At 37.4% G+C, this 22,162-nt stretch overlaps 1 non-coding gene and 1 pseudogene across 1 annotated transcript; one reads left to right on the top strand and one right to left on the bottom strand.

The window, feature by feature from the left end:
* Positions 1-22,162, bottom strand: part of LOC143645099 (tripartite motif-containing protein 43-like) — a 601,918-nt pseudogene that overhangs the window by 360,755 nt on the left and 219,001 nt on the right.
* On the top strand, positions 4,461-4,567 carry LOC143645304 (U6 spliceosomal RNA). The gene has a single exon (XR_013157028.1). It is a non-coding gene; the product is annotated as a U6 spliceosomal RNA (small nuclear RNA).

Here is a 22,162-nt window from a genome sequence, read left to right as displayed (position 1 = left end):
ATCCTTTACATAATAAGGAATTAGAAAAATTACTTAGGCCAGTGGTTCTCAAAATGGTTCCATTTCCTGCAGCATCTGACCCTTGTTAGATATGCAGATTTTCAGGTCATACCCAAGACTCAATCAAAATTGAGTGTTTAGGCCTCATATCTCTGGTTTGACAATCCTTCCAGGTTAATCTGATGAATGCTAAATGTTGAGAAATCGTGAGTTGGGCTGATTCTAATATCCAAAAGCACAGTAAATTTCTTATACTTGGGAATGCAAATTTAGCTCAAGCAGTTTGACTCAACAATATTCATTGATTATTTCTTAATTATGTAGAGGAGACCAAGACATTCAAATGGTGGGGATCAGAAAATAAGTCAAAAGGTTTGAATAATAGATTATTTTCATGGCAGATGCATAGTTATCCATTTGGAGCAACATTCCTTATTAAAATAGGGAAAAATCTTTCTTCAAATTGGAAAATATAAGAAATAGAGAATAACCAAAAAAATCCTGCAATGTAGGTAGAATAAAATTTAATGATTTAATTTGCTTTCAAGAACATTATCCACACGAGACATTAATGAAATTTGCAGGTGTGCTGTTTTGTATTTTGTTTTTAAACCCTTGGGAATACCATCATATCCTGAGAATATTCCAAGGTGTTGCTTGTGCTTGTAAACTTTTTCCTTAAAAATGGATGTCAACAGTGTTAGAACACTGTGCTTTATTGGTCAAAATATCTAATATATATTCCCAGACATCAGCAGCAGATATGTGTCAGGACATTGTAACAAACTGAGGGCCATTGGTCCAGAAATGTAGGAAAAGACCACAGAAATCAAAAAGAAAGACAAAGACTCACCTGATGTACGGATTCCTGATTTATGACTAAGCAAGCAAGCATTGCAAATGCATGTTAAAACAATAGACTTCCTAAGAAATATGGTGAAATATTTATATTGTCACCTACTAAATCAATTTCAGGTGCATCAAAAATACAATAATTTTAAATCCTGGAATTAACCTCAGTTTTGCCAGTGATGGAATGGATAAATAAAAATGATTGATATTTCTCTGAAAGCATAAATGGTACAGAGAAAATGTATTAAACTGCAACTGCATAGTAACAATTTGAATACATCTCAGGAACAGTGCTAATATTTTAAAGATCATAAAAATATTTACAATATGACATTTGTATAAATTTTAAAACCTGCAATAGTGCACAATGCATTATTGAGTGTTAGAAGCACAGATTGTAAACTACAGGTAAGCAGGAGGATGAAACATAACATTCAGGACAGTTGTTCCCCTCACCTGGGGAGAATATGAGATGGAGGGCATACGCTGGGTTAGAGTTAATGGAATATTTTATCTTTTAAATGAGAAAGGAACACCGGTTTTTCTGAACTTTTTTCCCTAACTCATAGGTATTCCTAAGTATTTGTATCTAATAACTATTGAATAAAAAACAGGAACATAGTTATAAACATCAAAATATTGTGCATGCTTTTCTCATTTTTCTTTGGCTAAGCCACTTGCTTGAATGCTAACCTCTGGTCTAGTTAATAAGTAGCTTTCCAGCCCTGGGTCATAAATTCTCAGAGCCCAAACCCCTATCTATAACCACCATCAATAACACCCATACACGTCAACCAAAATCCTAAGCTGATCCCATTACTATCTCTTTCCTTTTTGTCGGTGTTTGTTTTAAACCAGCCAATCCTTGATACTCACTGGAAATACACCAACCTCCACCCCGGCCCACATTAAAAGTCCCTTTAGGTCTGCCTCTGTGCTCCCCACCTGCTGGCTGGGCCACCTGATGATCCAGCTTCCCATCGACCCTTCATGCATCCCTTTTTCTCTGGGACCAGTGGGTAATAAAGTATCCCTTCTCAAGCTTTATGGTCTCAGTTTCCCATTGCGTCACACAAGACCTCCACTTGGGTCCAGTTCCGAAGTCCAACTTACCCAATCCATAACAACTGTAATCAACTAAAAACATAGAAGGTAAAACAAAACCACAGCTATGACCAGACACGTAAGCCTCCCTTTGGCCCTAGGATCAAATAAGGAAGATAAAGAAGACAGTAATTTCAGACATCAATAGTATATGTATCACTGTAACAAACTGAGGGCCATTGATCCAAAAACGGTGATAAAGAGCACAGAAATCAAAATTCCACAACACCCAGCCTCCATGAGGGGTAGTTATTTATCTCTTAATATAGGCCCCCAATTCTCCTACTAATGTCATATCCTGCAAAGAAAAGGACACCATTACCAAGCCTAAATGTATCATGAGTAATCCACTGAAGATGTTTATCAGAGTCTCATGATTACATTTTCTGGGCTGAATTTACTGCATAAACTGAGGAATACTGCAAATGCTAGTATTGTTTACAATCTGCACCTTGGAGCTTAACACCTCAGTTCTAGTAGAATTCATCATCTTGATCAAAACTGTGTTAAGGGCAATCATTTGTTCCTCTTCTGTGCACTTCTGTGTCTCCTTTTTGGGCCACAGCAGTGATCAACACATGATAGATCCTCACTGAATGAAAGATCATTAGGAAATCAATCCTAAATCCTCAAGATGACTTCATTGTTCTCCTTTGCCACCTCAAATTACCATATGTAGATTCTTGTTTAAGGGTTAATTATTTACTAATATGGACTCATTAACTGTCCCCCACTGGAAATTATGAGATCTTTGAAAATATATGCATAGCTTAAATCACCTTTTCAATTGCAGGTGCTCAATTCATATTTTTGAATTAATGAATGATACAATCCTAACCCAATAATTAGGCATTCACTCTGTTGATATGGCTACAATTTCATTTCTAGTCATACTTCTCAGCATTGCCTGTCTTATATACTTGTGCAAGGTAACACTTGAACATCCCAAATAATTTCATGGTTTCTCACTTTTTGGCTCTCCAGTCCCTTAGAACTCTTAGCTATCAATGCTCATGGATTTCCATCATCTTCTTATTGTCTGATAATATTTTACTTGATTGAAAAGCTTTTGGGAACATTTGGATGTTCCAAACCTACTGGAAAACATGACTTCCCTGCCCTCTTATTGATCATCGCATCCCCCTTTTGTCAAAGTGCTTTTTGTGGTGCTGACGTATTGGTTCTACACCTGGATTTATCTGACAGATCATCCAACCTTTAGTTAAGACTTAAATTTAGCAGTCTTCTTAGCCAGCAAACTAGGAGTCTTCTTAGCCAGTGAAGAAAAATATGAAATGCTTATCTCATCTCTTTATTCAGGGTCATGATTTAATACAAGTTCTTTTACATAAGCTACCTAATGCCTGCCTATGCTGCTGCTGGTGGGTCCTGGGGCCTCTGGTTTACCTCTCCTTCGCTGCTCATGGGGGTCACTTCTTTTTAAGTTTATCTGAAGTTTGTGTTTCTTTTCCAAAATAGATCTCATTTGCATCAAGAGTTTTTCCTATAAAAAACTATAAATTTGACATTAGATGAACAAATATTGCAGATTTCAGGTGCCCAAAAACTCAGTAGTCGGGGAATAGGAGATGGATGAGCACTAAAAAAGCAGTAGGGGTAGTGATTTCCCTGTGAAAACCAATTGTCAAATCTGAATTATTCATCCCCCAAAATTAGATGTATTGAATTTGGAAAATGTGATCCATTTTCTGAAGATTCCTGCACTGAGTTTGTACGTAATTTGGTCAATTTTCTGAAGTGAATCTTACCTCGTAATGAATTTTGAAATGTTAGCCCCTGTTTCTACATTGTATTTATATAGTTTATACAATTACAGAAAGCAGAATCGAATCATATCATAACATAGGTGTAGTTTCTAAAAATAGAGTTGCACAAATCATAAACATTCATTGGCCTGTATTGTGTACTTTGTAGGAGACATTCTGGAAAATAATGGCAACAGATATTAACATTTATGAATTTAGGCATTAGAGTAAGAAAACAATTTAATAACTTTGAAGCTATGGATGGCAGATGAAAATTTTAACAATACAATGCTTCAGAAAAAAATATTTTAATCAGTTTGATTTGGTGAAATTTCTTGGAAACCAGGTCCCTAACCTGGCAGGGGGTTAGTTGCCCACAGGGAAAGGTAGTTTACTGTACTTTACTTATCTGATCATCCATCTCCAGGCCTTTCTGTGTAGTCTAATCAATCATTTAAACACCCTTTGGAAGACAGAATCCAGTTCTGAAAAATGGGTGGGGTCATAAGTCAGTCTAATCATCTAAAAAGCTCACTTGTGCAAGAGAAGATTTCTCCAGGGAAGACTGGCTTTGGCTTACACTTTGGCAAGCTGAGAGTTATTCTTCCCCCTACAGTACTTACTTCCTCTTCTAATTTTGACAGATCTTGCATACCTACCACAAGTGAGACAATGTACAGAAGACCATGGAATTTTGAGTAAAGAACTTCTTACTACTTTCACCTCAAAAAGAAAAAAGTGCTCGCTTCGGCAGCACATACACTAAAATTGGAATGATACAGAGAAGATTAGCATGGTCCCTGTGCAAGGATGTCACGCAAATTCATGAAGCATTCCATATTTTTTGATATATAAAATACAAAGGTAAAATGGTAGAGGAAAGTACTACCCAAACAGTAATAACACTAAATGTTAATGGACTGAACTCCCCATCAAAAGACATAGACTGGCAGAATGGATTAAAAAACAGGATCCTTCTATATGCTGTCTACAGGAAACACATCTTAGACCCAAAGATAAACATAGGTTGAAAGTGAAAGGTTGGGAAAAAATATTTCATGCAAATAACAACCAGAAAAGAGCAGGAGTAGCTATACTAATATCCAACAAATTAGACTTCAAATGTTAAACAGTTAAAAGAGACAAAGAAGGATACTATCTACTAATAAAAGGAACAATTCAACAAGAGGCATAACAATCATAAATATTTATGCACCAAACCAGAATGCCCCAAAATACATGAGGCAAACATTGCAAATACTGAAAATGGAAATAGACACATCTACCATAATAGTTGGAGACTTCAGTTCCCCACTCTCATCAATGGACAGAACATCTAGACAGAGGATCAATAAAGAAACAGAGAATTTGAATATTACAATAAATGAGCTAGACTTAACAGACATCTATAGGACATTACACCCCACAACAGCAGGATACACCTTCTTCTCAAGTGCTCATGGATCATTCTCAAAGATAGACCATATGCTGGGTCACAAAGCAAGTCTCAACAAATTTAAAAAGATTGAAATCATACACAACACTTTCTCAGATCATAAAGGAATGAAGTTGGAAATCAATAATAGGCATAGTGCCAGAAAATTCACAAATACGTGAAGGCTCAACAACACACTCTTAAACAACCAGTGGGTCAAGGAAGAAATTACAAGAGAAATCAGTAAATATCTCGAGGCGAATGAACATGAAAATACAACATATCAAAACTTATGGGACACAGTAAAGGCAGTGCTAAGAGGGAAATTTATTGCCCTAAATGCCTATATCAAAAAAGAAGAAAGAGCAAAAATTTGGGAATTAACTGTCCACTTGGAAGAACTAGAGAAAGAACAGCAAACTAACCCGAAAGGAAACAAAAGGAAAGAAATAACAAAGATTAGAGCAGAAATAAATGAAATTGAGAACATGAAAACAATAGAGAAAATCAATAAGATTGATGGACCTTTAGCAAGATTGACAAAAAGAAGAAGAGAGAGGACACAAATAAACAAGATCAGAAGTGGAAGAGGAGACATAACCACTGACCTCACAGAAATAAAGGAGGTAATAACAGGATACCATGAACAACTTTATGCTAATAAATACAACAATGTAGATGAAATGGACAAGTTCCTAGAAAGGCATGAACAACGAACATTGACTCAAGAAGAAATAAATGACCTCAACAAACCAATCACAAGTAAAGAAATTGAATCAGTCATTCAAAAGCTTCCCAAAAAGAAAAGTCCAGGACCAGACAGCTTCACATGTGAATTCTACCAAACATTCCAGAAATAATTAGTACCAACCCTGCTCAAAGTCTTCAAAAAAAATTGAAGTGGAGGGAAAGCTACTTAATTCATTCTATGAAGCCAACATCACCCTCATACCAAAACCAGGCAAAGATATTACAAAAAAAGAAAACTACAGACCAATCTCTCTAATGAATATAGATGCAAAAGTCCTCAACGAAATTCTAGCAAACCGAATCCAGCAACACATTAAAAGAATTATACATCATGACCAAGTAGGATTCATCCCACGTATGCAAGGATGGTTCAACATAAGAAAATGAATTAATGTAATACACCATATCAACAAATCAAAGCAGAAAAATCACATGATCATCTCAACTGATGCAGAGAAGGCATTTGACAAGATTCAACATCCTTTCCTGTTGAAAACACTTCAAAGGATTGGAATACAGGGAACTCCCTTAAAATGATGAAGGAAATATATGAAAAACCCACAGCTAATATCATCCTCAGTAGGAAAAATTGACAACTTTCCCCCTAAGATCAGGAACAAGACAAGGATGTCCACTATCACCACTGTTATTTAACATCGTGTTGGAAGTTCTAACCAGAGCAATTAGGCAACAAAAAGAAATACAAGGCATCAAAATTGGAAAGGAAGAAGTAAAACTATCACTGTTTGCAGATGATATGATACTATATGTCAAAAACCCTCCAATTGCAAGATTCATAAGATATCTCCCAGCAAAATTCACAGCAAAACTACTAGAGCTAATAAACGAGTACAGCAAAGCGGCAGGTTACAAGATCAACATTCAAAAATCTGCAGTGTTTCTATACACTAGCAATGAACAAGCTGAGGGGGAAATCAAGAAACGAATTCCATTTACAATTGCAGCTAAAAGAATAATATACTTAGGAATAAATTTAACTAAAGAGACAAAAGACCTATACAAAGAAAACTATAAGAAACTGTTAAAAGAAATCACAGAAGACCCAAATAGATGGAAGGGCATACCATGTTCATGGATTGGAAGACTAAATGTAGTTAAGATGTCAATTCTACCTAAATTGATCTACAGATTCAATGCAATACCAATCAAAATCCCAACAACTTACTTTTCAGAAATAGAAAAACCAATAAGCAAATTTATCTGGAAGGGCAGGGTGCCCCGAATTGCTAAAAGTATCTTGAGGAAAAAAAACGAAGCTGGAGGTCTCATGCTGCCTGACTTTAAGGCATATTATGAAGCCACAGTGGTCAAAACAGCATGGTATTGGCATAAAGATAGATATATCGACCAATGGAATAGAATAGAGTGCTCAGATATAGACCCTCTCATCTATGGACATTTGATCTTTGATAAGGCAGTCAAGCCAACTCACCTGGGACAGAGCAGTCTCTTCAATAAATGGTGCCTAGAGAACTGGATATCCATATGCAAAAGAATGAAAGAGAACCCGTATCTCACACCCTATACAAAAGTTAACTCAAAATGGATCAAAGATCTAAACATTAGGTCTAAGATAATAAAACAGTTAGAGGAAAATGTTGGGAGATATCTTATGGATCTTACAACTGGAGGCGGTTTTATGGACCTTAAACCTAAAGCAAGAGCACTGAAGACAGAAAGAAATAAATGGGAGCTCCTCAAAATTAAACACTTTTGTGCATCAAAGAACTTCACCAAGAAAATAAAAAGACAGCCTGCACAATGGGAGACAATATTTGGAAACGACATATCAGATAAAGGTCTAGTATCCAGAATTTATAAAGAGATTGTTCAACTCAACAGCAAAAAGACTGTCAATCCAATTACAAAATGGGAAAAAGACTTGAACAGACACTTCTCAGAAGAGGAAATACAAATGGCCAAAAGGCACATGAAGAGATGCTCAATGTCCCTGGCCATTAGAGAAATGCAAATCAAAACCACAATGAGATATCATCTCACACCCACCAGAACAGCCATTATCAACAAAACAGAAAATGACAAGTGCTGGAGAGGATGTGGAGAACCAGGCACACTTATTCACTGTTGGTGGGAATGTCGAATGATGCAACCACTGTGGAAGGCAGTTTGGCGGTTCCTCAAACAGCTGAATATAGAATTGCCATATGACCCAGCAATACCATTGCTAGGTATCTACTCAGAAGACTTAAGGGCAAAGACACAAACAGACATTTGCACACTAATGTTTATAGCAGCATTATTTACAATTGCAAAGAGATGGAAACAGCCAAAATGTCCATCAACAGAGGAGTGGCTAAATAAACTGTGGTATATACATACAATGGAATATCATGCAGCTTTAAGACAGAGTAAACTTATGAAGTATGTAACAACATGGATGGACCTAGAGAACATTATGTTGAGTGAGACTAGCCAAAAGCTAAAGGACAAATACTGTATGGTCTCACTGATATGAACTGACATTAGTGAATAAACTTGGAATATGTTGTTGGTAACAGAGACCATCAGGAGATAGAAATAGGGTAAGAAATTGGGTAATTGGAGCTGAAGGGATACAGCCTGTGCAACAGGACTGGATACAATAACTCAGAAATGGACAGCACAATACTACCTAACTGTAATGTAATTATGTTAAAACACTGAATGAAGCTACATGTGAGAATGATAGAAGGAGGAGGGCTGGGGACATAAATGAAATCAGAAAGAAAGATAGATGTTAAAGATTGAGATGGTATAATCTAGGAATGCCTAGAGTGTATAACAATAGTGAAATGTGCAATGTACAAATTTTAAAAATGTTTTTGCATGAGGAAGAACAAAGGATTTCATTATTGAAGGGTGCTGAAAATAGATGATAACTAATATTTTAAAATGGCACCTTATGTGTGAGACTAAAGCAAAAAATGTTTATTTGTTACAAAATTTAGATTTTGACTGGAGCATTTCCTAATATAACTCCTGTAGATAGTTTGATTGAATGTCATAAGTACTTGGAATCTCAGGTAGCACATGAGATTTTGTTGGTTTGTCCAGAGTGATCCCCCAATGAATCCCAGAATGATTTGATCAGTGACTGGAAAAGTATTTGCAAGCCCCCTTTGGGGAATGGTGAGAGTGGGGAGAAATTCAACTTCCCCACGTTGAATTCTTGATATTCTCACAAGCAGTGTGGACAACCAAAGCTATAGGCTGAGCCCCCAGTCTTGGGGTTTGTTCACATGAAACTTAACCCCACAAAAGATAGGTCAAGTCTACTTAAAATTTAGGCCTAAGAGTCACCCCCAAGAGAGCCTCTTTTGTTGCTCAGATGTGGCCTCTCTCTCCAGCCAACATGACGAGCAGTCTCACCACCCTCCCCTTCTCTGCATGGGACACGACTCCCAGAGGTGTAGACCTTCCTGGCAATGTGGGACAAAGATCCTGGAACAGCTGAGACTCAGCATCAAAGGACTGAGAAAAACCCTAGAATGAGGTGAGAATTAACATCAAGGGATTGAGAGAAACTTCTCGACCAAAAGGGGGAAGAGTAAAATGAGACAAAGTGTCAATGGCTGAGAGATTCCAAACAGAGTCGAGAGGTTATCCTGGAGGTTATTCTTATGCATTAAGTAGATATCACCTTGTTGTTCAAGATGCAGTGGAGAGGTTGGAGGGAATTGCCTGAAAATGTAGAGCTGTGTTCCAGTAGCCATGTTTCTTGATGATGATTGAACAACGATATAGCTTTCACAATGAGACTCTGTGAATGTGAAAACCTTATGTCTGATGCTCCTTTTAGCTACTATATCAACAGAAGAGTAGAACATATGGAATAAAAATAAATAATAGGGGGAAAAAATGTTAAAATAAATTCAGTTTGAAATAGTGGAAAATGAAAGTGAGGGGTAAGGGATATGGTACGTATATTTTTTTTTTCTCTATTATCATTTTATTTCTTTTTCTGTTGTCTTTTTATTTCTTTTTCTAAATCGATGCAAATGTACTAAGAAATGATGAATATGCAACTATGTGATGATTTTAAGAATTACTGATTGTATATGTAGAATGGAATGATATCTAAAGGTTTTGTTTGTTAATTTTTTTTAATTAATAAAAAAAGTTAAAAAAAAATTCACCCATAGCCTACCTGTATCTTCTCCAAGTAAAAAAGTAGCTTTTCTAATTTTATTAAACATGTGAATATTTAAAATATCTGTAACTAGAGTATTTTAATATATTGGTCTGTATTCTATTGCTCTGATGATTATTTAATTTACTATTTTATGAATTACTTGATTCTTAGGCCTTAAAAAAGATATCCCAGGTATGAAATGATGAAATTCGTAATGCAGCTAAAACATGGTCAATATTTGTATGCAGATAATATTTTTATACACATGAAAACATAAAAGTTAAATGTACTGAATTATTTGGGAAATTCTGGCTATAAAATCCTTAAAGCTGCTCCCTTTAAAGTCTCAGTTTAATTAGGTTGAAAAGTGTTCCCAGTAGAGCCAGCTCACCGGTGAAGATGCCAGGAAGTGGCCTTGATGACTCTAAGAGAAATATCAGAAATAAAGACAGATTGGCTTAGATTCCACTAGGTATGTCTGTCTATTCCCTCTAGTGTTGAGAGAAAAGCTCAGTGTTTAGGTGGATTTTTTTTTTTATGGTCAATTAATAAATTGTTGCTAATTATCTGTGTAACTGGAGTTTTCAACATTTCAAAATATGAAGTTTCTGTGATGGTCTAAAGTGAATGGGAATTCCGATTTCCTGATGGAGAAATAGGATAGTTTTTACGTTTCATTTCTCAAAAAGTTAAGAGCTTAAATTCACCTGCTTGAATTTTAGGATTTGAAAGTTCGTGTCAAAAACTGATTAAATCACACTAGTTCCATTTGAATCAATTCATTTTTAATTGTCTTCAGAAAAGTGTATCTGTTCATTGGGAGGCTATGTGGATGGAGGCAGTGTCAGGGGCAGACTAAGCATGGGTTTGAGTATGGTGGAGGTAGTCAGGCACTGCTATTTCTTAATCAGGGAGTTGGGTTAAAATAATCACCCTGCTCTGGAGGACGGAGCAGGAGGGCAGAAGGACAGAGTGCAGCGAAGTACTCCCATCGTCGAATAAAATATAATTGATTTTTGTTTTAATTTTTCTACCACCTTGCTTAATTGTATATTGACATTATATTCTACCATCAAATGTAGCTCCTGAATATACTGTGGACATTAATAAAGGCTTCTTACCTGACTTTTGTGTTTTCTCCACTTGAAAAGGGGTCTAAATCTCGGCAGACTATACTGGCAGTGAGCCCTGGCAGTGAGTGTCAGCTGCCTGACCCTGAGCGAGTTCCCATGGTCACCTCACACAGTTCCCTCACAGATAAGGGCCAGTAATTACTTTTGATTACTTTTGATTACTTTTAATTCTATCATGTAGGTGACAAAATATTTAAATATTTGCCCTCCGCCCTCATGTTGTACATATGTTTACACACATACGCACACACATCTACAAAAGTATGTATGGATATAAGTATGTATGTACTTGGTATATATATATATAATTGGAGAGATCATATACAACCATGAAAAATAACCATAATAAAAACAATAAATAAAGTCCCAAATGAATAAAGAGATAAGATAAACCATAGGAAATTTCAGAGAAGTGCAGGCACACATGGATATGGCTATGGAAAGGGTAAATTAGGACTTTAAGGTAGAAGTGAGATTCAATGTGAGCCATAGGGAAGAGAGAATTATGATAAACTGGGAAGGGAAGGTGAATAACAGCTTCAGGGGAATCATGAATAAAGATTTCTAAAGCAAAAAATGGGAGAGCACAATAAAAGAACTAGAGAAGAGCTTTGTAGGGGACCTTATTTGCCTTTGAATTTGAACTCTATCCTGGAATTAGCAATGAATCACCCACGGATTTTTAAGCAAGGATATTACAGAATTAAAACAATCCCCTAAAGCCAAAAGGCAGCTAGCTATGCAGGAGGCACCCATAGGGGAGGAGCTGAAGGCAGTAAACTATAATCACAGTAGTTTAGAAGAAAGTGACAGCCTGGAGACATTTTTATTCATAGTACTGGCACAGGAAAGACAGGGAAAATGCCAAGAATTCTCAGCCTATCACAGGTAAAACTCACCTATGGTGCTTGTTTGTAAATCAAATAATGTGGAGAGGTATTTGACCTTTTGTTTCTGACTCATAGTAAGCCCTTTCTACACTATTTGGTAAACTTGATATTCATTAATGTAGCTTCTTCTTAAAGATACCCCAGGGCTAAATGTGGATTCAATGAAACAATACAACTATTCTTTTCAGCATCTGAAACAAAAAATTAAGAACTGTTTGAAAGGCATCTCGGTTCAGCTTGTCAACCATGCTCACTCCGAGGTGCGCGTGGTGCAGGACCTTCCCGCAGACGACAGTCCCCTGGCCTGGCTCAAGCCCAGAGCCGCAGCTGCTCACAGAGCGGCTCCTTCGTAGAGAGGGACCCCGGCCGCTAGTCCTCGCGGTCGGAAGTGATGGGAAAGGGAGAAAGGAGAGGCCCCGGAGACTCTAAGGGCCCTCAGCTTCTTCCCACAGACAGGGTAAGATCCCTCCATTGCCACTGCCTCCTCCCCATAGGCCCGGAGCATCTTACCCTAACCGCCTTTAAAGTCTCCCGGGGAAATGGGGCCCTTAAGGACGGAGCGGCCACAACTGCGCTAGAGAAGTCAGCCCAGGACAGGACTCCCGCGCTTCTCACAGAGCCAGGGGCGTCCCCGCCGCGGGCCCCCGGGGAGGAGATCTCTGTGCTTCTCCAGCTGGTAGTTCAAATGAGAATTTGGTTTATACTTTTCATATGTAGGAAGTGTGTATACCCAGGTAAATCTGTGTTTCTTTCCAGCACTCTTCCAATCACTTTCCAATCAAGTTAAGCTCCATTTTGTGACTTATGTTACACTTCCATGGAATAATAATTTTATATGCTGATGATGTCAAATAGGGCAGAGCCTATTTCTTATGCTCAAATCTTCCATTTTTCTTATCACTGAATGAGCCTCTTTTGCCTCTCCACTGAGAGAAGTTTCTCTTCCCTTTTTTTGTGACTATTTAACTTTTTTTTTTTGCTCCAGATTGCCTGATTTAAAGATACAAACCTTTAATATTAAGATTTAAACAGGAGATATTTGTTCTATCATTGTTAGCAGCATGTATTCTATCTAATGTTGTGGCAAATGTTTGGAAGGTGAAGTTATCCTGAATCGACATGCAAGTTTTAAGAAACAACTTTTATTTGAGGTATTAACAAAACTTACCCTCAATTGCAGACATAGAATAAATAGAAATAGAAAATAGACAGAATGTGTGTTCATATGTGTTTCTGGACCAAACAGCTGAGCTTAATAAATCTAAGAGCATACTGCTCTTTAACCACTGTCCCAACTTTTTAATTTATTCAGGAAATTTAGGTATAGCTAGGACATTGCTGTTTTAGTAATTAAATTAAAAAGGCACAAAATTCTTCTCTGGGTATTTGATTTTCTCATTTGCATCTTAGAACAAAACTGCCTCTCTGTATTTTACCATGTCTGGGTTTCTATCTGATATGAATTACCATGTAGATAGGACAGAGTCCAAGCAGAATTGTTCAGACCCGTTTTTATCCTTATCAGGAAAGAAGACTGATTTTTTTCCTTTTTTTTTTTTGTCTGTTTGTTTGTTTTAATTCCCAGAACATGGATTCACACACCCTGCAAAGTTCCATAATGTACTCACCTGTTCCATTTCGTGAACTATTTCATAGACCCTGTCACCATAGACCACATATTTTGCTGTCCCTGACTCTGCCTCTGCTGGGCAGACATCCAATCTCCAATCTGCTATCCTCAGTGCAGGGAAACTTCCAAGAAGCCAGACTTCTTGGAATATTATCCTGAAGAAGCTGGCTGTCCTTGCCAGAAAGCGAGACCTTGCCCCGAGCAGACCTTTCTAGTGCAGATCTATGGGACATGCAAGGAGGCAAAGGAGCTTTTCTGTGAGGCTGACAAGAACCTGCTCTGTAAGCTCGGCTCTGAGTTCCTAGACCACCTGGGTCACGGCCTCAGGCCACTGGAATGGGCTGCTGAGGAATACGGGGCACGTGATGCCTTAAAGCAACTTGGAATCTTACTGTAAATCATACATACAGATGAGGATTGTGATAATGAAATTGGTTAGAATGGAGGTGATGATTTTTCGATTCTTATCCCAAGACATTAGTGTTCTCTTTCACTACTGATGACACTATAATCATAGCTGGGCTCAGCCTTCTTGAGGGAAGTTTACGCAGAAATATTGGCCAAATAGAGGGAAATCAGTTCATTCTGGAGCAAGTGGCACTAGGAACACTGGTTTTTGGTTACCCACAAAACTGTGTACACATCTCTCAGGAATACTTCATATTGTTGTTAGTAAATCTTCAGGGTCTCTATTATGAGTTTTTGTGACCTCTCATATCCCATATTTCAGATTGAATTTTTGTTTCACATGGAAACACTTGATCACTCCATTCTAATTTAAGATTATAATTATTCTCTCTTCAACTGTCTTTTCCCACAAGCAGCAGATAAAATCTCTAACAACCACTTCCCTGTCAGTAAAAGTCAGTTCTTTTGCAGGAGAAAACTTCTATAGAGAATGGTCTTCTTGGGGAAAATGACTCAGGCAGCACACATACACACACACACACATCCACACGCACACAAAACTAAAGGAAAAACTAGCATAATCCAGGAATTTAAGATGAGAATGTAAATGTTTTACTTATTTTTTATTTTATTTTTTTGGCATGGGCAGGCTCCCTCATTCCAACCCTAGCCTCCGGCATTGCAGATGAGACTCTGCCACCGAGCCACCGTTGCCCAGCTACTTATTTTTATTTATTTCTTTTTTATGGTTGCTATAGTGCTGTGCTGGTTTGAAAGGAAGCATGCCCCCTAAGAAAAGCCATGTTTTAATATAAATCCCATTTCATAAAGGTAGAATAATCTCTATTCAATACTGCATGTTTGAAACTGTAATGAGATTATCTCCCTGGATGATGTGATTTAGTCAAGAATGGTTGTTAAACTGGATTAGGGGACAACATGTCTCCACCCATTTGGGTGGGTCTTGATTGGTTTATTGGAGTCCTATAAAAGAGGAAATATTTTGGAGAATGAGAGATTCAGAGAGAGCAGAGAATGCTGCAGCACCACGAAGCAGAGAGTCCACGAGCCAGCGACCCTTGGAGATGAAGAAGGAAAATGCCTCCTGGGGAGCTTAATGAAACTGGAAGCAGGGAGAGAAAGCTAGCAGATGATGCTGTGCTCGCCATGTGCTCTTCCAGCTGAGAGAGAAACTGTGACTGTGTTCGCCACGTAACTTCTCACTTGAGAGAGAAACCCTGAACTTCATCGGCCTTCTAGAACCAAGGTATCTTTCCCTGGATGCTTTGATGGGACATTTCCATAAACTTGTTTTAATTGGGGAAATTTCTCAGCCTTAGAACTGTAAACTAGCAACTCATTACATTCCCCTATTTAAAAGCCATTCCATTTCAGGTATATTGCATTCCAGCGGCTAGCAAACTAGAACAAATGCTGAGCAGTCTTTCTAGCTAAATCCAAGTTCCAATAAGAAGATAGTGGATTTTGCCTTGGAAACAGTAGTAATTTCAAATTGTATGTCAATAAACTCAAGTTTACTGTCCATGCCAGTCAAGTGCCTAAAGTGCTCTGTAAGGATAACTAGGGCAGGATAAGTATTTCTAATCCAACTCTGAAGTTTGGATAAAGATTCTCAGACGCTGAGAACAATACACCATCCCACAAAGTTTATCAGTAAAGTGGAAAAATGGAGTAAAAATTGTTTATTTAACTTGTCTACTGTGGTGGATACCTAAAGATATTTAAATACTTAGAAAAAACAGGCTTAGGAACCTGAGAAAATGAAAATGTTTCAGGTGAGCAAGGAAATAACTGGTGAAGACTGAACAGGGAGGAAGCATCACAGTCAGTGAGACTGGCCCCGCTTACAGGACTTGTCTTAAGGGGAAGAGAAATGATGGGCAGAATATTCTAGCAGAATTTTAAGACAATTTTCAGATATGCAGCAGAATGTTTGTAGAGTTTTTGCTTGATGTTGCCAAGGAAACAATATTTGACGTTTGAAGTTCTCTGTCTGGGTTGGGAGTATGCAATCCTTCCAATCCAATATCTCTGCAGGGTTATTTAGCTGCCAAGAGGAGTGGGGTCAGGTTCTATCCCAGGAGATGAATGTATTGTCCGTGGGGAGGAGCAACTGCATGTGGAGAGAGTTTTCAGGGAAGCAGAGGCACTTTTACAACTCAAGGACTGTGCAGCCGGAACAGCCAAACACATGGAAAGCCTGAGAGAAATGTGCATAAAGATGTCTGAGACCTGCCTCAAGCCTGACATGGAGCAGCTCTAGGTGAGAGTGGTATCCTTTTCTAGTCACCGTTGCCATGACATTGAAATGTTCCTGAATATATCATCACTGGAGGTAAGAGAAAACATGTCCTTTCATTCCAATCATTTTCTTTACCCAATCACTTATTTCTTCATATTCTGGTTGTTTTGAGGAAGTGTTAGTACTTTTAATTGATAACCCAGAGACATATATTTCTGGGGTGATTAGGAGTGCTATCCACACAGACAGATCATGCAAAATCAATGAACCTCTGACCAGGGGAGGTGTCCCACTTCTGGGAATAATTCCCAGTCTATGTATCTCTAACCCATCATCTTCTCTGTGAAGTCACATAGAGCAGTTAATAGAAGACACATTGAGACTTTGCCCCTTGCTCAGGAATGATGGGGAGAATTTGTTAACCAATTTCAAGACACCCTATAATTATTTCATTATTTGATTCAGTTTATTTGATTATTCTAAATGGGCAGACCTCTCTTTGGGAATGAGACTGGGTAATGCCTCTGGGAACCTAGATCATCTTCTGTTCCCACAGCCTTTTCCTGAGCCCCTTCTGTCTTCGCTCTTCCTCAGAATATTTTAATCATCGTAGTTTAGTTTCTGCTCTGTTAGACATTCTGATTGTTCCTTAGAGAGAATGAAAGATACATTAAGGTTAAAATAGAAGAATACTAGAGGGGAAGTAAAAGAGTAGCTAATATCTTGTGAATAACGTTATTCTCTCTCTGTGTTTTATTTTCTTTCCTGCAGGACATGGGAGACTGTTGGAATGGTGAGTTCTCACTGAAGTTCTCTGACTTTGGGAAAATCTTATGTTAAAGAAGTAGGTGATTATGTTTTCAGCTACTAACATCTTTTCCTGTGGCTTATTTCTATTTTGTTTCCCAACAAGCACTAACTTGTACTTCATTGTCTCAGATGTTTCTTTCTGAGAATTCAATATAGTAAAGTCAATTCAAATGAGGTTGAATCCAAATATACCTAAAATAAATTTGACATTCTGGGATTTGTTCACACACAAGGTTTTCACAATCACACAGTCACACTGCAAAAGCTTTATCATTACACAATAATCTTCAAGAAACACGGCTACTGGAATACAGTCTCTGTAGTTTCAGGTATTCCCCTCTAGTCCCTCTAATGCACCATAAAATAGAAAGGGGATATCTATATAATGCATAAGAATAACCTCCAGGATAACCTCTCGACTCTGTTTGAAATCTTTGTCATTGACACTATATTTTGTCTCATTTCTCTCTTCCCCTTTGGTGAAGATATTCTTAATGTCTTGATGCTGAGTCCCAGCTCATCCCATAATTTCTGTCCCATGTTCCAGGGAGGTTAACATCCCTAGGAGTCATGTCCCATATAGAGAGGGGGAGGGCAGTAGTTTGCTTGCCATGTTGGCTTAGAGAGAGAGAAGCCACATCTGAGCAACAAAACAGGTTCTCTGGGAGTGACTCTTAGGCCCAATTTTAAGTAGGCTTAGCCTATCCTTTGTAGGGATAAATTTAATAGGGCAAACCCCAAGATTGAGGGCTCGCTATTGATTTGGTTGTCCCCACTGCTTGCAAGACTCTGGAGTTCTCCAAATAGGGAAGTTGAATTTTTCCCCTTTCACATTCCCCAAGGGACTTTGCAAATACTTCTTTATTTGTTCTATCACTCTGGGATTTATTGGGGCATCACACTAACTGGACAAACAAACAATATCTCATGCCTTATTCAAGGTTCCATGTATGAATGGTGTTCAATTAAACTACCATTCAAGTTAAATTAGGAAATGCATAGTCAAATATAAATTTTGTACAAATAGCATTTCTTGCTTTGGTCTCACATAGAAGTTGAAGTTTTAAAATATGAATGACCATCTGTTTTCAACATCCTTCAATATTGACATTCCTTTGTTCTTCCCCATGCAAAAAGTTTTTTAATTTGTGCATTTAGTCATTGTCATTGTACACCCTAGCATTCCTAAATCATACCATTTCAGTCTTTATCATCTTCTTACCTTCTGGTTTTATACATGCCCCCAGCCCTTCTCCCTCTATCATTCTCAACCGCAGCTTCCTTTAGTGTACTTGTATTATTGTGCTACAATAGGTAGTATTATGCATCCATTTCTGATTTTTACCATCCGTCCTGTTGTGCAATCTGTATACATTCAGCATCAACTACCCAATCTCTACCCTATTTCTATCTCCTGATAACCTGCGTTCTGAACTGAAATTCTCCAAGTCCACTCATCAATGTTAGTTCATATCAGTGAGACCATGCAGTATCTGTCCTTTTGTTTCAGGTTAATTTCACTCAGCATAATGTCTTCAAGATCCATCCATGTTGTTACATGTTTCTTGAGTTTATTCTGTCTTACAGCCCTGTAATATTCCACCAAATGTATATATACCACAGGTTTTTTAGCCACTTCTCAGTTGAAGGACATTTAGGCTGTTTCCAACTCTTGGCAATTATAAATAATGCTGCTTTAAACATAGGTGTGCAAATGTCTTTTGTGTCCTTGCCCTCATGTCCTCTGAATAGATACCGAACAATGGTATTGCTGGATCATATGGCAATTCTATACTTAACTTCCTGAGGAACTGGCAAATTGCCTTCCACGGTGGTTGTACCATTTTACATTCCCATTAACAGTGGATAAGTGTGCCTCTTTTCTACGTCCTCTCCAGCACTTGTCATTTTCTGATTTTTTAATAATGGCCATTCTGGTGGGTGTGAGAGGATATCTCATTGTGGTTTTGATTTGTATTTCCCTAATGGCCAATGAAATTGAGCATCTTCTCATGTGCCTTTTATCCATTTGTATTTCGTCTTCTGAGAAATGTCTGTTCAGGTGTTTGCCCATTTTTAAATTGGGTTGTTTGTCTTTTGCTGTTGAGTTGAAGAATCTCTTATATATTCTGGATGCTAAACCCTTGTCTGATATGTGGTTTCCAAACATTGTTTTCCATTGTATAGGCTGTCTGTTGACTTTCTTGCAAAGTTCTTTGATACACAAAAGTGTTTAATTTTGAGGAATTTCCATTCAACCATTTCTTTTTTCAGTACTCATGCTTTGGGTGTAAGATCTAGGAATCCACTTCCTATTACAAGTTTTAAAAGATATTTCCCTGCCTTTTTTTCTAACAGTCTCATGGTCTTAGCTCTAATGTTTAGGTCTTTGATCCATTTTGAGTTAATTTTTGTATAAGATGTTAGATATGGATCCTCTTTCATTCTTTGGATCCATATGGATATCCAGATCTCCAAGAACCATTTATTGAAGAAACTGCTCTGTTTCAAGTGAGTTGGCATGACTGACTTATCAAAAATCAATTGTCCATAGATGAGAGGGTCTATATCTGAACACTCTGTTTGATTCCATTGGTCAGTATTTCTATCTTTATGCCAGTACCATGTTGTTTTGACCAGTGTAGCTGCATAATATGCCTTAAACTCAAGTAATAAGAGACCTCCAACTTCATCTTCCTTTCTCAAGATATTTTCAGCTATTCAGGGCACCCTACCTTTCCAAAGAAATTTGGTTATTGGCTTTATTATTTCTGCAAAGTAAGTTGTTGAGATTATAATTGGTATTTCATTGAATCTATAAATCAATTTAAGTAGAATTGGCATCTTAACTCTATTTAGTCTTCTAATGCATGAACACAGTATGACTTTCCAGCAATTTAGGCCTTCTGTGATATCTTTTTAGCAAATTCTTGTAGTTTTCTGTGTATAAGCCTTTTGTATCCATAGTTAAATTTAATCTTAAATATTTTATTCTTTTGGTTGCAATTGTAAATGAATTCTTTTTCTTGATTTTCTCCTCAGATTGCTCATCACTAGTGTATAGTATCACTACTGATTTTTGAGTGTTGATCTTGTACACTGCCACTTTGCTCTATTCATTTATTAGCTCTGGTAACTTTGCTATGGATTTTTTAGGAGTTTTGACATATAGTATCATATCATCTGCAAACAGAGAGAGCTTTCCTACTTCCTTTCCAATTCTGATGCCTTGCATTTCTTTTTCTGGTCAAAATTCTATGGCTAGAACTTCCAACACAATGTTGTGTAACAGTGGGGACAGCGGACATCCTTGTCTTGCTCCTGATCTTAGGGAGAAATCTTTCAGTCTTTCCCATTGAGGATGATGTTAGCTGTGGATTTTTCATATATTCCCTTTATCATGGTGAGGAAGTTCCCTTCTATTCCTATACTTTGAAGTGTTTTCATCAAGTAAGGATGTTGAATTTTGTCAAATGCCTTTTCTGCATCAATCGAGATGATCATGTCATTTTTCTGCTTTGATTTGTTGATATAGTATATTACATTAATTGATTTTCTGAATGTTGAACCATCCTTGTATACTTGGAATAAATTCCACTTGGTCATGGTTTATAATTCTCTTAATGTGCTGTTGGATTCAATTTGCAAGAATTTTGTTGAAGATTTTTGCACCTATATTCATTAGGGAGATTGGTGTGTAATTTTCTTTTCTTGTGGTATCTTTGGCTTTGGTATAAGGGTGATGTTGGCTTCAAAGAATGAGTTAGGCAGCCTTCCCTCCTCTTCAATTTTTTGAAGAGTTTGAACAAGTTGGTACTAATTGTTTCTTGAATGCTTTGTAGAATTCAGATGTGAAGCCATCTGGTCCTGGACTTTTCTTTTTTGGAAACTTCTTGATAACTGATTCAATCTCTTTACTTGTGATTGATTTCTTGAGGTCATCTGTTTCTCCTCGAGTCAATCTTGGTTGTTCATGCCTTTCTAGGAAATTGTCCATTTTATCTATGTTGCCCAGTTATTAGCATAAACTTGCTCATAGTATCCTCTCATTACCTCGTTTATTTCTGTGGGGTCAGTGGTTATGTATCCTCTTCCATTGCTGATTTTATTTATTTGCATCTTCTCTCTTTTTCTTTTTGTCACCGTTGCTAAGGACCCATCAATTTTATTGATTATCTCAAAGAACCAACTTCTGGTTTTGATTTTCTCAATTGTTTTCATGTTCTCAATTTCATTTATTTCTGCTCTAATCTTCATTATTTCTTTCCTTTTGCTTGCTTTGGGGTTAGTTTGCTGTTCTTTCTCTAGTTCTTCCAAGTGAACAGTTAATTCCTCAATTTTTGCTTTCTTCTTTTTTGACACAGGCATTCAAAACAGGAAGTTTCCCTCTTACAACTGCCTTTGCTTCATTCCATACATTTTGATATGTGGTATTTTCATTTCCATTTGCCTTGAGATATTTACTGATTTCTCCTGTAATTTCTTCCTTGACCCACTGGTTGTTTAAGACTGTGTTGTTTAGCATCATATATTTGTGAATTTTCTGGCCCTCGGCCTGTTGATTTCCAATTTCATTCCTTTATGATCTGAGAAAGTGTTTTGTATGATTTCAGTATTTTAAAATTTACTGAACTTGCCTTGTGACCCCGCAGACAGTCTACCTTGAGAATTACCCATGAGGACTTGAGGAAAAGGTGTATCCTGCTGTTGTGGTGTGTAGTATTCTATAAATGTCTTTTAAGACTAATTTGTTTATTGTATTATTCATATTCTCTGTTTCTTTATTGATCCTCTGTCAATGTATAGATGTTCTATCCATTGATGACAGCGGGGAATTGAAGTCTCCAACTATTATAGTAAAGCTATCTACTTCTCCTTTCAGTGTTTTCAGTGTTTGCTTCATGCATTTTGGGGCACTCTGGCTCAGTACATAAATATTTATGACTGTTATGTCCTCTTGTTGAATTG

This window comes from Tamandua tetradactyla, chromosome 8 (genome assembly GCF_023851605.1).
Source record: "Tamandua tetradactyla isolate mTamTet1 chromosome 8, mTamTet1.pri, whole genome shotgun sequence".
NCBI lineage: Eukaryota > Metazoa > Chordata > Mammalia > Pilosa > Myrmecophagidae > Tamandua > Tamandua tetradactyla.
Note: the sequence above shows the minus strand (reverse complement) of the source record. Positions and strands in the feature narration are given on the sequence as shown.